A 15,000-nucleotide genomic window follows, 5' to 3' on the forward strand; every position below is an offset into this window, starting at 1 on the left:
GCTACGTGACGTCATAGTAACCCTAGTAGGTCTGTCTATCAACTGGTGGGCGTTCACGGAAGCACAGAAAGACCGAAGAGCGTCACTTTTAGGGTTTTTAAATAGCAGATCACAGTTTGCATCCCCAGTCAGTACGATGTCCTTCCTCGTCCCTTTGGGCCTGTTGCAAAGTCGGCGTGAACTGCGGCGTGGGGTTGTTGTACTGTAGGCCGTAATGGTTAGCCAGCTCTGTAGACTTCTTGGCTGCTTCTTGTCCGACCTAGATGAAAAATCGATTGAACTCATTCGCCAGGACGTCGGTATCCCTTGTATATCGCGGAAGCTGGCTAGGTTTATTGGGGAGAGCCCGACGTATGGTTTTCCACAGGGAGCCAGTATTACCTTTGTTTGTAATAACTTATTGTGTGAAGTATTCTCTTTCTGCTTGTCGGATAGATTGTTTAATCTCCCGCCTCAAGTTCGCAAACACTTTCCAGTCCTCGTGGCTTCCGCTCTTACGCACCCTCTTATGAAGCTTATTCCTTGTCCTTATCCGTTTCTTGATTTCAGCTGTGATGGATGAATTTGACTTGCGCTTTAATTTCAGAGTTTTTATTGGGGCATGATTATCGAGGCATGTTAGAAAAAGGTCGTTAAAAGCGTTCACTCTGTCATCCACTGAGTCCATTAATTCCACAGTTTCCCAGGGCACTTGTGCGATGTCACTGGAGAACTGGTCAGCGGTATAGTTTTTGAAACTGCCGGTTGTGATGTAGGTGGGTGGAGGCTTAGGCACTTTCATGTTGAGGACAACATACACTAGGTAGTGGTCGCTAATGGTGAGGTCCAGAACACCACTGGTCTTGACTATGTCCTTGTTAGATACCATGACGACATCCAAAAGGCTACGTGACGTCATAGTAACCCTAGTAGGTTTGTCTATCAACTGGCGGGCGTTTACGGAAGCACAGAAAGACCGAAGAGTGTCACCCCTAGGGTTTTTAAATAGCAGATCACAGTTTGCATCCCCAGTCAGTACGATGTCCTTGTTACTGGATAAGGCCTTCACATACACTGGCATAAGCTCATTCTCAAGACAGGAAGGCCTATGTCCGGAGGTCTGTAAACAATGCACAGCAGGATCGAACGCATTTTCTTGTTCTGGATTTGTAGCCAGAGTTGATGCAGACCTGATTCGCCGATGCCAGCCAAGTCCTTGAGGATCCTACCCTTTAAGCCATGTCTGACATAAGCACAGACCCCAGCGCCGGACTTCCCCAAGCAACCTGAATATCTGGTAACCTTCAATCTCGACACTAATGTTGGTAATAGTCGAGTTAAACCATGTCTCCGAGATCGTAAGAACGTCATATTTCTTCTCTAGCACCATTTCGCTTATCTCGTGAAAGTGTTGTCGGTTTTTAAGAGACTCGGTGTTGAGATTGGCTATTGTGAGTTGTTTATTATGATTTACACGCGCTGGTGACTTTGCGCTTACGATCGGCGTTACGCAGTTGGGCTTGATATGGCCACGCGAGACAACGTTCTTTTTCTTGAAACGTCTCCCGGTGCACACTGAAATCCATTCAAACCACATCAGGAATAGCTCAAATATTTCAAAACCCAGTCAAAAACAAGAAAGGTGCTAACGTGAAATAACTGGGTTTTGTTCTATATTAAGGTATTCAGGATTTAATAAACAGTGGTCCATGTGTTTGTAGGATTAGTTTATTGCGAAATCCCGATTATTTTATTTGATTCAAGGATCAGAAAAAGTGAACTGGGAAATATCTCAAAGGTGAGAAACTTGAAACAGTGCTCCATGTTTTTGTTGGGTTAGTTTATTGCGAAATTATTTATATCAGTTGTGTTCAAGAATGTCACACTCAAAGCCAAAGCAGCCGTTCGACACATTAGTTAGCGGACATTTATATTGTTACTTACAAATAAATAATTAAAGACGGTTTTGTTATTTAACACGCGTTCTATTACATTTGCATTGTTGGTTGAACTCATTGCCTAATTTCATGCCGCGCGGGAGCCTGGCACTACCGGATTTTCCCGGACTTTTTAAATTCCGGATTGAAAATGGCTTCCAAAATAGAAGGTAAAACAAAGGTCATTGCGTATAGTTGAAACGATATTAAGAGCCAGATTACTCCAGAAAGTTAAGAGCGAATGCACAGAAAAATCGAGCAAAATCGGCAAATCGTGGCCACAGCTCAAAAACTAACTTACCCTCATTTTCAGTCTTTAAAAAGGTTTTAATGAGTTTATAACACTGCTGACGTTTAAATTTCAAAATGCGGCCGACTTTGGGAATTATTTGAGATTTTCGATTTCAACGGTCAGCGGGCCTAAAATTAGCCGCCGAACTCGGGAAAATAGCCCAGTGACAGAATTGAGCTGACTTTCATAACAAGCGAATATATTGGCAATCTTCCACTTAAATCTCTAAAAGCAGATATCTAACAATTTCTGAACGGCACATTTTTTAGATTTAGAGTATAAAATATCGACGAACCAGCAGAATTTTGAAACGTAATTTGCATAATACTTATACCTGGTTTTTTGAAAACCGGGCTACTAAAAAATGTCAGTCTCTCGCACTGATTGTTAATTTGATGGCCCTTGTTACTTGAAAAGTAAAATCTCACCTCAAAAAGAAATTATTGAATACATGAGCTTCCATTTGATAGAATCGTCTGTCCTTAAGGTAACAAAAGTGAAGTTTTCCTAATTAATCTGGAAAATAAGGCATTTTAAGAAGCAAGTTTTAGTGTCCGTGTCACCGATTGCAAAGCCAATTCCCCAGTTCACCCCATTTTTAATTGAAGCTGGTCTCCCAAAAACAATCTAAGCGAACACTGCTCAACAAAACCAAGTTCTAAAACCAGTAGTTCAACTGCTTGCTGACTAGGAACATTATCAACAGAGTAGGTCATTGCTTGCATGCAAACAGCACAAACAAACTGCATAAGAGTGCAAAAACACATCAAACTTTACAACAACCCCACTCCCCTGGAATTTAACCAGGCTACCCCAAATGCATACCAGACGATAGCCCCGTATCTGTGCAACAACATGACACCCAGAGACACAACCCCCCCTTTATTTGAGGGAGACATTGAGCTTTGAAAGACAGGGGTAAGCCCAGGTACAAAAACTCAGCAAATCTGCACTCTAGCACAAAGCCTAGTCTTTACAACAACCCCACCCCCCTGGAATTTAACCAGGCTACCCCAAATGCATACCACATGATAGCCCTGTGTCTGTGCAACAACAGGACACCCAGCTAGACACAACCCCCTCTTTATTTGAGAGAGACATTGAGCTTTGAAAGACAGGGGTAAGCCCAGGTACAAAAACTCAGCAAATCTGCACTCTAGCACAAAGCATAGTCTTTACAACAACTCCACCCCCGTGGAATTTAACAGGCTACCCCAAATGCATACCACATGATAGCCCTGTGTCTGTGCAACAACATGACACCCAGCCAGACACAACCCCCTCTTTATTTGAGGGAGACATTCAACTTTGAAAGACAAGGGTAAGCCCAGGTACAAAAACTCAGCAAATTTGCACTCTAGCACAAAGCATAGTCTTTACAACAACCCCACCCCCCGGAATTTAACCAGGCTACCCCAAATGCATACCACATGATAGCCCCATGACTGATCAACAACATGACACTTAGTTTGACGGAAGCCCCCCTCAATCTGTTGTTGGGGGCAACAGCCCGTCCCTACGGGCCAGGCTGTTGCCCCCCTCGTGCAAGTTTTCTGGAATTTGCACTGATTTCTGTCAATTCCAGGAAGTTATTTGGAGCCCATGGTTAACAGGTGAGGGTGGTTAGTCCTGAAGAGCGAGATTGTTATTTTTACACTAAAAGTATCAGGGCTTTAAGCAAATTAAGTTTTGAAAGATTGCCTGCAATGTGCTGGACTTGACTTAAGATTTCAGGCAACCCGGTTTTCAAAACTCCAGGTAGACTTATAAATACAACAATTTACCGCTAAAACCAAAATCGAATTTTCTATATGGGGGAATTCTCCAAATCACCCCAAATCACGCTTACTACCCAATGAGATATAGTACTTCAACATTGTCTGAAAGTTAGTCTGGTGTTCTTGCGAACGCTTGTAAAATAGATTGATTATTTTTAGGTTATTTTGCCCCAAACAACCGCTAATTGACCCCAGGGTCAATTGACACGTGCACGTCACCTTAGTTTTATGCATCGATCTGAGCTCGTTAAAAGTGGGAAACTAACAAGATTCTTTTACTATGTACCTGCTTTAATGAAATACACGCAGTCTTCAAAAGGAGAGGCCGTTCAATGGCTAATTTCTGTTCTTGAGATCTTGTAGATTGCAGCATGGCGTCTGCGAGTGGACCTGAGTCTAGGTCTGTTTCCCGGGGTCTGTTTTCCCGTGACTGCGAAATCAGAATAACATCAAGAAATAATTCTCCCTCGAATCTTCCTAAGTGAATCAGCTTTGCAGTGCCTTACCTGAGATAAAAAGTGGGCCGAATAGCAAAACATTTCTAGCGCAATTTGGGTCCTTTGTGGAACGCAGTGTATTGCTGAGCGAAAGGTGAGTAAACAAACGTGGGAAGGTACGTTACCTTTGATTGCGTGACCAGACAGTAAACGATAGTCTCCAGCGAAAAATAGGATTCGCAAAAAATCTTGCTGATGTATATTTAACAGTTTGTTACTGTAAATTTACACCTGGTTTGTCCAGAACTTTAAACAATGCATATCTGTCCAAGAGTATATAAAATGTTTCGAAAGATCCACCCCTAAATAACTGTGGGCTGCTCTTTTTTCCCCATCACCGATGTGCACTTCCTTCACATTGTCTTTTGCATGAGGCTTGTACGCCTTTTTAACTGTTATCGACACTTAAAACTGGCCATTTAAGGCCTGGTTTAAGAACTTGACTAACTTAAAAAACCGTCGCGAACATGGGCTATTATTGTTGGACTTTGGAAGCTTTAAGCCCAAAATGATGGTGTAATCTCGAGAAATTTGCCCGGGTCTAATTATAAGACAGGGAACGGGTACTAAGAAAGGGACGGTCTCATTTAGCAACCCGTGGACAATCTGGGTATGCTTGCCTTCTGTCGCAGGGGCAACCGTTAAGGCCAGGTACGCCGCCCCCACCGGAGAGGATTGCATGGCATCCACGATCTCAGTCGCTTTTTCCACATCATGATCTTCAATTATTATGAATTATAATGCGGGCCTTGATCGTTGCCACCTTACCGGAAGTCTAATCTTCGCACTGTTAGACCATAAGAATCTCTATTATTATTCCATAAATGCACCACTGACTTTTCCTTGCTCAGCTTCCGGTAAAACGATACCCCGAAGAAAAAATAGCTTTACAACGACTCTATCCAGGCCAGAACTCCTGATATCAACAAATATAACCCACCCCCCTAAAGAGAGCAACCTTTCCCCGAACTTTTCTCTTGACGCACCCCATCCCTTCGTTAAGAAAAAGTACGAACTCAGTTCACTGGACAAAACGCCCTTGTGAATATACCAAAGCTATAGCCGTTCATCCGACAAGCAATCTCAGTTTCAACAGGTGTGGCGACGTTTCCAGTTGCTGTAAGATTAATTCGACACCTGCAACAGACACACCTCTCTATTAAGAACAGTTCGTTTGGTCCCAGGAATGCCAAAAATCATACCTTCCCTACCTCTATAATACGGACACCTCTGTAAAGCGGACAATTGGTTCTGTGCCTTTGGTGTCCGTATTAAAGAGGTTTGACTGTATTGGCATTAACAATTTCTTGCTCAGTAGAGATTACAAGATCGTTGGCCAAGGTGGCTATTCCATATTTGTTCCTACAACGTTTTACATAGCTGGCCCAAAATCCGTGTTTTTAGTTGAATTTCGACGACGCGTATCTTACTGATTTCACTCCAGGAGAGTAGAGTGAGCTTAATACCCAACGGCAAGAGCTTTCCACAAACGTCACACGCCTCTCGCCTTTCCTCGCAGGAGGCGTCTTTCACGCGCGCTGGCGTATGTCGCTAGCTCGATACTAATCCTTTCAGGGAAAAGGAACTACTCGTTGCCTAGTTTGAATTTTTTGGATAGCATATTTTCAAATGGTGCTTGCTCTTTGCACAAATTCATGTCCACCGCACGCAGTTGAAAAATACAGAAAATAAAGAGGTCTTTTGTTTAAAGTCATCTGTGTCCGCGAACACGAAGTAAAAGCAAAAATATTTTGTACTTTGGTATTAAAAGAGCACGGGAAATACTAGTTTCTATACACGTGTACCTAGTAGTCTCTTCAAAACTTTTCATTGGATCAATATTTTCGAGTTCACGCTTTTTAAAAATATTTCAGTCATGTGGTTAAAATCTCTAAACTGGCATTAAAACAAATTCTGACTTTTATCCGGATATGCGCATGATATCATGCAAGAACAATTATTTATGTATACATGTATGTACTATAAGAAAGCCTAACATACCCGCTATGTCACCTTTGGCTTTTTTTTATGTAGGTCGGCCTATTTGTGTTTTTTAAATAATCAGCTTAATGTCTGAATGGCTAAGCTCTTACAGTAACCGCATCTTGGATTATCAGTGAAAGCATGCACGATCTTTTAGTAGTAAAACTTAAAATTACTAGAAGAATCACTGAAAATAATAATAGACAACGTCACAAATACCTTAATACGTTTAGAGGCCATGGAGTTCCACACATAGCTCTGATAGGCATGAACATACATGAGTCTTGTGTTCCTGGAGATACTCTGCAAAGCATTGACCAGTCCTGATGGGCCATGTCTAACCAAACCCTGTAAGAGATCACTCTCTATACACTTCCCTCTGGGGATCTTTGTCAGAGTTTCTTTGGCATTCTTAGTGTCCTTCCAATGCTGACGAGCTGTTCTTAAGTCATCTGGTTCCCCATCGCGTGGATTTAGAAGGAGATCAATCGCTTCTGACCATTTGCTTAGAAGCAATGCAAGACCTGGAAGTGTTGCATTAAAAACATGTATGGTTACAGTGGTGGACCCAGGGGAGGGCCCCCCCCCACCCTTACTTTTGGACCAAACTGCTCCCCCCTTATCTAAAGGTCTGGATCCGGCACTGGGTTAGAAAGTGAAGTAAGCTCCTCCCTCAAAACAGGAGAACTATTGATAGAAATGTGATGGTGAATAATAATACTATTTTAAGCCTGGTGAATAGATGAGGAAGATGTTATTCAGTCGATGACACAGGCAGTTTGGAAGAAAACATCCGAGTACGCCCAACAGGAGTCAAACCTGCAAGTAGGACCTTCTGGTTACTAGTCCCGATGCTCTACCACTGAGCCACAGAAGACTGAGCTAAGGTCACTAAACTAGGTTCATGTGACAAACATCCTACATACAGCTAGGACTAGAATATCAGTGATTTGTTACAAATAGTTATGGTGAGTCCTGGGACTCATCTTCTAAAAAATCATAAGTCCCTGTTAAAAAAAATGAATCTGAAATTAAAATATGTAACCAAACGGTTACAGTGAAACCTGTATTAAGCGGACACCCTCGGGGAATGCTGTAGTGTCCGCTTAATACAGGGTGTCCGCCTAATATAGGTTTCGATATATAATGTAAAATGAGGTGTCAAATGCCATTCAAATGAACAGTGGAAGCGTTTATAATACTCCCAGAGACTTTGACGGTAGACGTTTGCATTAATTTCTTAATCAAAGTGAACCAATTGATCATAGTACCATAAACATGAATTACAACTCAAATTTGAAGAAATTAGATGAGTGAAACAAGCTCTATACAAACAAAACGAAATAGAAAACAATCATGTACTGTGAAACTAATCAAATAAGTTCGTCAAGTCACGTTTTTTAATGTAAAAATCGAAAAATTTGTGGGTGGCAATTCGAGGCAATCTTTCGCATTTCCGGTGTCTGGCATGTTGGGTGGTGGAATTTAATTACAAGTGTCCGTTTAATACAGGTTGGCAAAAATAGAAATGACCATTTCAGGTACTTTTAGGTGTCCGCGTCCGCTTAATAGAGGTGTCCGCTTAGTAAAGGTTTCATTTGAGGTAAATAAGGGAAATAAATTTGGGGACTTCGGCTACTGTCCGCTTAATAGAGGGTGTCTGCTTAATACAGTGTCCACTTAATACAGGTTTCACTGTAATCTGAAGACAGACTCCAAAACTCTTTATTTACAGTATACTGAAATTAGAATATAGTCCTTCTATTTTAAAGCACAACAAAGGCTAAGAGAAATATGCATCATTAAACAACAACCATAATTACAGGCCGGATATTTGTACAAATATACATTTTCAGATCAATTGATCAATCTTTACATCCTACGGGATGCATGCCATAAATTGTTTTCTGCCTTTTGGGATTTTCATGCGTCAGGGACGCAAGACGTAGAGGTAACAATATCAGTGGAATATCGCTATGACTGAGCTCTGAGTCAGTGACACAGGCTACTTGAAAGAAAAAAATCCAAGTACCCCCTGTGACCTTCTGGTTTACTAGTCCAGATGCTGTACCAAAAAGCTACAGGAGACTCGTAAGAGCTACTTGTAAGGCCACTAAACTAGGTTCATGTAACAAACACCCTGCTTATGTTCAATGATGGGAATGTGATGGCATCCAGACTAGTAACCAAATGATGGGAATGTGATGGCATCCCGACTAGTAACCAAATGATGGGAATGTGATGGCATCCCGACTAGTAACCAGAAGGTCACAGGTTCGATTCCTAATGGAACAACTCTGTCACTATTTCTACCAAACCGCCTGTGGCATGTGTTACTGACTGAATAACATTGTTCTCAGGAGCACTATTGTGCCACAGTCACTTGGGAACAGATTCAATGCAATGTGGCATGAGGGCACAAACAGAACCCATTTTGAGGGGATTATTTTATAAGTATTACAACTTGTTCTCTCAAGGTCATTTTATTGTTTCAAGGTCATGTGACAGTGTGCAAGTGCACAGGGCAAAGTATCGCTGGTTTCCAAATGAAGTCATGGCAGCCATGTTGGTGGTCATGAACAAACTTAAATCCATTAACTTTTCATGCAAATTATTTGTAAAAAAATAGTTTCATTGACCACCAACAAGACTATCCAGTTGCCACGTGGCTACAAGGTTACAAACAAGGTGACAAACCAACTGAAGAATAAGAAAATATACTCATGCTTCTTCCCCAAATAACTAAGGCTTTTTAGCCTTCTTTCTCACCCAGGGTGGGGGAAGGGGAGGGGGGGGGGGTGGTTAATGACATGATAATGTGGGTTAGGGTACAAGGTGCTTGTTGTCTCAAATAGAATTTGCATACATTACAGACATCTCACATATAGGTATCAATGAGGTTGTTCCTTGTGGCTGTGTGAAAGGAAATTTAAAAAAAGCAGAAGAAAAAAAAAAACAACAAAACATGGTAGTTACCTATTTTATGTGTTGGAACTGACGTGGTTCCAAACCGTTGCAGACCAAAGTAGTTGATAAAACCATTGACCTTTAATGACTCCAAACTCTCCTCAATTGTACTATGATCTCCAGTAACATTGCGAAGTGTGACAATAAACTGATTTCCTGACAGAGAACCAAGTTTTAGAGGCTCTTTACAATATCTAAAGTTCCCAACACACAAATTCCTTAGGGTGCTGTTAAGATTCTGTAACTGTTCAGCCCTGACCCTGTAGACAGAGACCCACTGAGTGGTGATAGCCCTACTATCTTTTGTTCCAGCATAACCAAACATGCCTGGTTTGATCTTCAGGAGTTTGCTCAACAGGTTGATGGCATCCATAGTGTCTTTGTTTCCCTTATAAAGGACAAACCAACAATAATTCTCAAGCTCTGATGGCCACCTTGTGCCTCTTCGATTGCCAGTAGTAGTGTCTTGTTTATGGAAAAGTCTCACCGCATTTTGGCTACCAACATCAACTGTGTCACTGTCTAGAATAGACAAAAGAATTATTATGATAAGTGTTGATTCTAAAACTGTAACTCAAGGAAATATTATCGTTGCTTGCTGTGACTATAGGCTGGAAAAATGTATACATGTATGTTAAATATAAAGATGAATGACTTAATAAAATAAAGTGAACTACAGGAATTCTTTAATGTTAAGACCAAATCAAAGTACGTTATAATCATTGTATACCAGCTGGTGCTTTCAATAAAAATTGACGTAGCCAGCAACTTTGAATAGAGTAACCGACTGTATCAACAACGGGCCATTAGTCCCCTTTTTCTAGGGGGGAGGGGGGGTGTCTGGGGAGTCATGTGCTACCCCAGAAAATTTTGAAATTTCAAAGCCCTACAATGCGATCTTCAGCTTTCCGGGGGCTAAACTGAGGACAAAAGACCGTGTTTTTCATTCAAGAAAATGTAGCTTTGATAATTCAACTTTTGATTTATCAGTCACAATCAATTCCTATAATGTACAAGCAATGAACAAATGATGAAAACTAAATTACATACTTTTGCACATTAACAAATTCTGCGTAAACCTTTAAAGAAACCTCTAAAAAATTGACTAAAATATAGCGCTCAAATGACTACAGCATAACGTAAAAGCAGTGGACTTTCATGAAAAAACATCATAATAGCTCTCTAGGACTACATGTAATACCTGAGCAAAAATTGATTATCATTTTTCTCATCACCAGCAGCATGCAGTTTAAATATACTAACCAATAACAAACTGATTTTTGTTAGGGTATTTCACTAAAATACTAACAAAGGAACCCTGGCTTAATTCTAAACCCTCAGTTTTTTAATGCCCCATAATTTCAATCAAAACCTTCTTCCCTTTCCTTGTCATACACTGTCCCAGATTTTTCAAACCCTCCAGAAATAGGGCTAATTTCTTTTTCCCAGAGAGGTTAAAAAAACTCAGGATTCAACGGGACTAATTTTCCCCACCATTTTCCTACCCATTTTTTGTACACGATTATGGAAGTTACACATCTGAATATAGAAAAGGTACTTCGATGAATATTATTACGAGGAGAAGGAAAATGAATGGGCATATAGAAAACATAATTAGCAGAGCATGAAAAACAGTGTACAATTGAGAAAGGTCAACTTGCTGCACTTTTCAAAAAAACGCATGAACTCTGCATTTCAAAAGCTGCCTTCACAATTTCGTTTTTTGCTGCTCTCAGTCATAATTACGATCACAAGCAATGAACCTTGAAATACAGAAACACACAAAACGGATCGAAATCCACCCATCACAAATCAATTTTGAACCCATTGAAGCAAACTTCTAATTCCTAAGGGGTTCACTTAGATGATTGACAGCAGCGAAGAACACAAAAATCAGCGGGCTTTTGAACTTCAGAATTCACGTGTTTTTGGAAAGCGCAGTTAAGTGTAGAAAGGAAAGCTGGGGACATGTTAGTGAAAAGCAACCTTGTCTTCATGGCCTCTCCTAGCTCTGCCGCTCCTTGCTCACTCTGAGAGGGAAAGAGATGACCCTGGGAGGGGGACAAGATTGATCAAAAAGGCTGTTGTAGTTCAATTTTGTCGTTGGTTTAATTTTTTTTCTTTATTTCAACCTGATTAACATACACCACCATACTCCAAAATAAAGCAAAATAAAATTTTCACCAAGGATAAAATTGAACCATGACAAAGGTTACCTCACTCTTACCAACCTCACCCTCACCCCCATCCCACCCTTCTCTCTGAGGGAAAAAAAAAAAGAAAAAAAATCAGTGAGAAGGAAAGAAAAGAAAATGTATATATTATTGTATATAGATACCTAAAGCTGAGAAGTTTTCCCTGATTGCACGATGAACCAATCTCCTGTGATCTTTGTCATCATCAGGTGATAATGTCACTGACATTTTCTTTTCCTCATCATCGGCAACCGTCTTGATTTTGTCTTTATCCTCTTCGCTCAAAATATCAAGATCAAATTCTTTGCTCTTCTCATTTTGAGGAACCGACCCATCTGTCAAACGCACAAGATTCCCTTTAAGATCTCGCTCGCTCACAATAAAATCAGCGTATCTTTGCTTGAGAACACCATGGAAGCCCGGAAACTGCTGACAAATTCTAGAATTCCAACGTCCTTTTCAGATACACTCACATATTTCAAACTCCCAGGTTTTGTTTTAGCAGAAACCTGACTTGGTTTCTTCTCGTCCCCATTGAAGATTTCCTCTGTTTTGTTAAGTTTATCATTTTGCACGTGTTCACTGACGTGTTGAACAGGCCAAGTCAACCATGCACTTTTTTCGGGATTTAATTTTTCTCTGCTTTCACATTGAGTCTGCTTAGTCTTCAATTCCTCATTCGCACTTTGATTCACTGTACTAGTTGACTCCAGGGATATTCTTGGACGTTTTGATTCAGGTTCAAAATTCACCCCTTGTTCATCCGCCATCTTGAAAGTGCGCCCGCAATCGATCTCACAGTCGATAATCGATAAATAGTCGATAAGTTGTCAAATTCTAAGTCCCAGTCTCCTTTCGGCTACACGCTGGCTTCACTCCCAAGGTGCCCTCTCTAGTTTCGTCTCGTTTATTTTTAAGATCATGTCCGCCTCTGAGAATTCCACAATGAAAGCAGTTCTTTATAAGCCTGGAGGTGTGGAAAACTTATATACGGGTACAGTGGCGAAGCCTTCAGCAGAGAAAACTCAAGTATTAATCCGCGTTCGCTACTCAGCAATTAACCGAGCTGACACATTGCAGCGTCAAGGTCTCTACCCCCCTTTGCCAGGGGAATCTGAAATCTTAGGATTGGAAGTCTCTGGTTTGATAGAGGAGGTGGGCGATGAATGTGTTGGAAAATGGAAGTAAGTTCTTATGTAAAGCAGCTGGGAGATTAAACAAAACCAATCACCGGAATGATCAGAAAGCTTGTTGCTATATTTAGGCTACTCTTCAAAATACCCGCGGGAAATAAACTTGGGCGTCACAAAACTGGAACAAATTTAAGCGGCTAACGACAATTTTTGACCTATTAAGATAATACTATTTCACTAGTTCACTTGATTTCTCGCAGTGGAAGACGTTGTCAAAAATAATACCATCCTAGTCAGACTGTCCAAATGAGAGGTAGATTGGACGTACTAGTGTTACCCATTGTAATCCCGGGAATGTAATGTTTGCATAATTGTCATTAGATAATTGGGTTGGAATCTAGGAGTCATATCATAAATAGCTGGCATGTGAGCGTCTGGGTAAGTGTATTCCGTGTGGAACTACACTCCAACTGCCGACAATAAACAGTCGATCACAGGTCTACATTCACCTTGACAATCATATGTCCACCCCCTGACAAATCAAGTCTGGTGAGAGCCTAGATCTCCTGGGATCCACCTCAATCGACTCTCGATATGGCTACGCATATCGAGTTCCTTTTTTTAGTATCTAATTGCACTGAAATGACTACAGTGTAGTTTGTATCAGTATGATCCAGTGTGGAGAAGCATTGATGCATAAATGTGCGGTGATGCGGTGAAAGCACCGTAACAATAGAGAAAACGGGTGACTTTTGTCTAACTCTGGCTGAAATGTGATGAAGCAGATTATTATAGTTGAAGGGTTCAACCAGTAATCATTTTCACAAATAAAGGGAAGTAAAAGAGAAAGAAAATAAGTTGCAGATTTCAACACTGAATCGGGTCTTTTGCGCTACCGAGTAACTGTTGCAGTTTGAAAAACTGGGCATTAGTAAAATTTCGAGATCGGAGCACAGATCTTATTCCAGAATAAGGATTAAATATAAAGATGATGAAGAAGTTATATAAAGGAGATGTCTTAACTACATGTTTAGTCGCTTTTTTCGCTGAATTTCTAGCAGAATCAGTTGCAGACATGTTGCGTTCCAAAACTTACCGCCGGTATGAGTCCGCCATTGTCTTTGTTTAAAATTCTTCCACTGAGAAAAAAATGCTGCACTGTTATTTCACATCGTGACTGCAAACAGTCTTTTATTTTTCTTCTTTTTTAATTCGCAAAATTTTACTTTTCCCTCACCGTGCGTGGCTCTGAGGTAAGAAGGCCACCCGCATTATTTCACTAAGAAATTTCACGTCTGTCTAGGATCACCCACCCTAATAATTAATTGTGCACGCAAGGGCCAGGCCGTGTTCTTTTTCAGTTCATTATTACTTCTTTCATTGTGTTGATTTCATTTTCACACTCCAGTGATAAATATAATTATGAGCAAAACCCTTATTCCTTTTATTTTTATTTTCGCCATTGTCTAATTTACCTGAGAAGCAAGACAAGGCCATGCCTTAATTGGCTTCTTGGCTCGCTGATAACAAAACGAGCTGTAGCAGCTGTAAAGCAAACATAACCACACCGGTGATGGCTACGAGCGTATGGCAAAAAAATCACTAGGCTCATAATTCCTGGTGTGCCTTAACCTGCGATCGGGCGTCCTTTTGTCGGGGATAGCGCGAAAGTCGGCGGACGGGTAAAGGGGAAAAAGAACGCCCCTTTTTGCCTCGCCTAAGGACCGCCTGATCGTAGGTTGGGTCTGCAAGTATTTGCTAAAAACGGAAAAAACCGGGCCTGGATGTGCGTGAACGGAGAAGTAATATTTAAGGGTTTCTCAGTTATCATTTCCGAGCCACCTCAAGCGAGAAGTTTACTCTAAAACGGCCTCACACTTCAGTTCTCGTATATCTCTCTGTAATCGCTTCTATCGTCTAAACGCGACGCGACTTTACGACGGAGACGGCACCGACAACGTCAAAAAGCGATAGGTTTGTTGAGCAAAAACAACAATTTTGAACGTGCATCACTCTTTTTTCTATATTTCTGGCTGTCACTGCACGACTACGACGTGAAAATGCCTAATTTTACGTTTCATGGAGTACACGTAAACAAGCGACGAAGAATTTGCGTTTCACCTTCCAAACTTAAAGGAGGTCCCAAAGAAATCAACTTCAGGGAAATTCCCAACATTTGACATTTTCAGCGAACTGGAATAAAGGCGACAAATTGAGAAAAAACGCGAATTCACCATTT

At 41.0% G+C, this 15,000-nt stretch overlaps 2 pseudogenes; one reads left to right on the top strand and one right to left on the bottom strand.

Moving 5' to 3' along the window:
- Nucleotides 1-12,600, bottom strand: part of LOC140948801 (pseudouridylate synthase 7 homolog) — an 87,510-nt pseudogene extending 74,910 nt beyond the window's left edge.
- The window catches only part of LOC140928316 (quinone oxidoreductase PIG3 pseudogene), a 5,696-nt pseudogene continuing 3,140 nt past the window's right edge, over nt 12,445-15,000 (top strand).

The sequence above is a fragment of the Porites lutea genome, chromosome 1 (genome assembly GCF_958299795.1).
Source record: "Porites lutea chromosome 1, jaPorLute2.1, whole genome shotgun sequence".
Taxonomy (NCBI): domain Eukaryota; kingdom Metazoa; phylum Cnidaria; class Anthozoa; order Scleractinia; family Poritidae; genus Porites; species Porites lutea.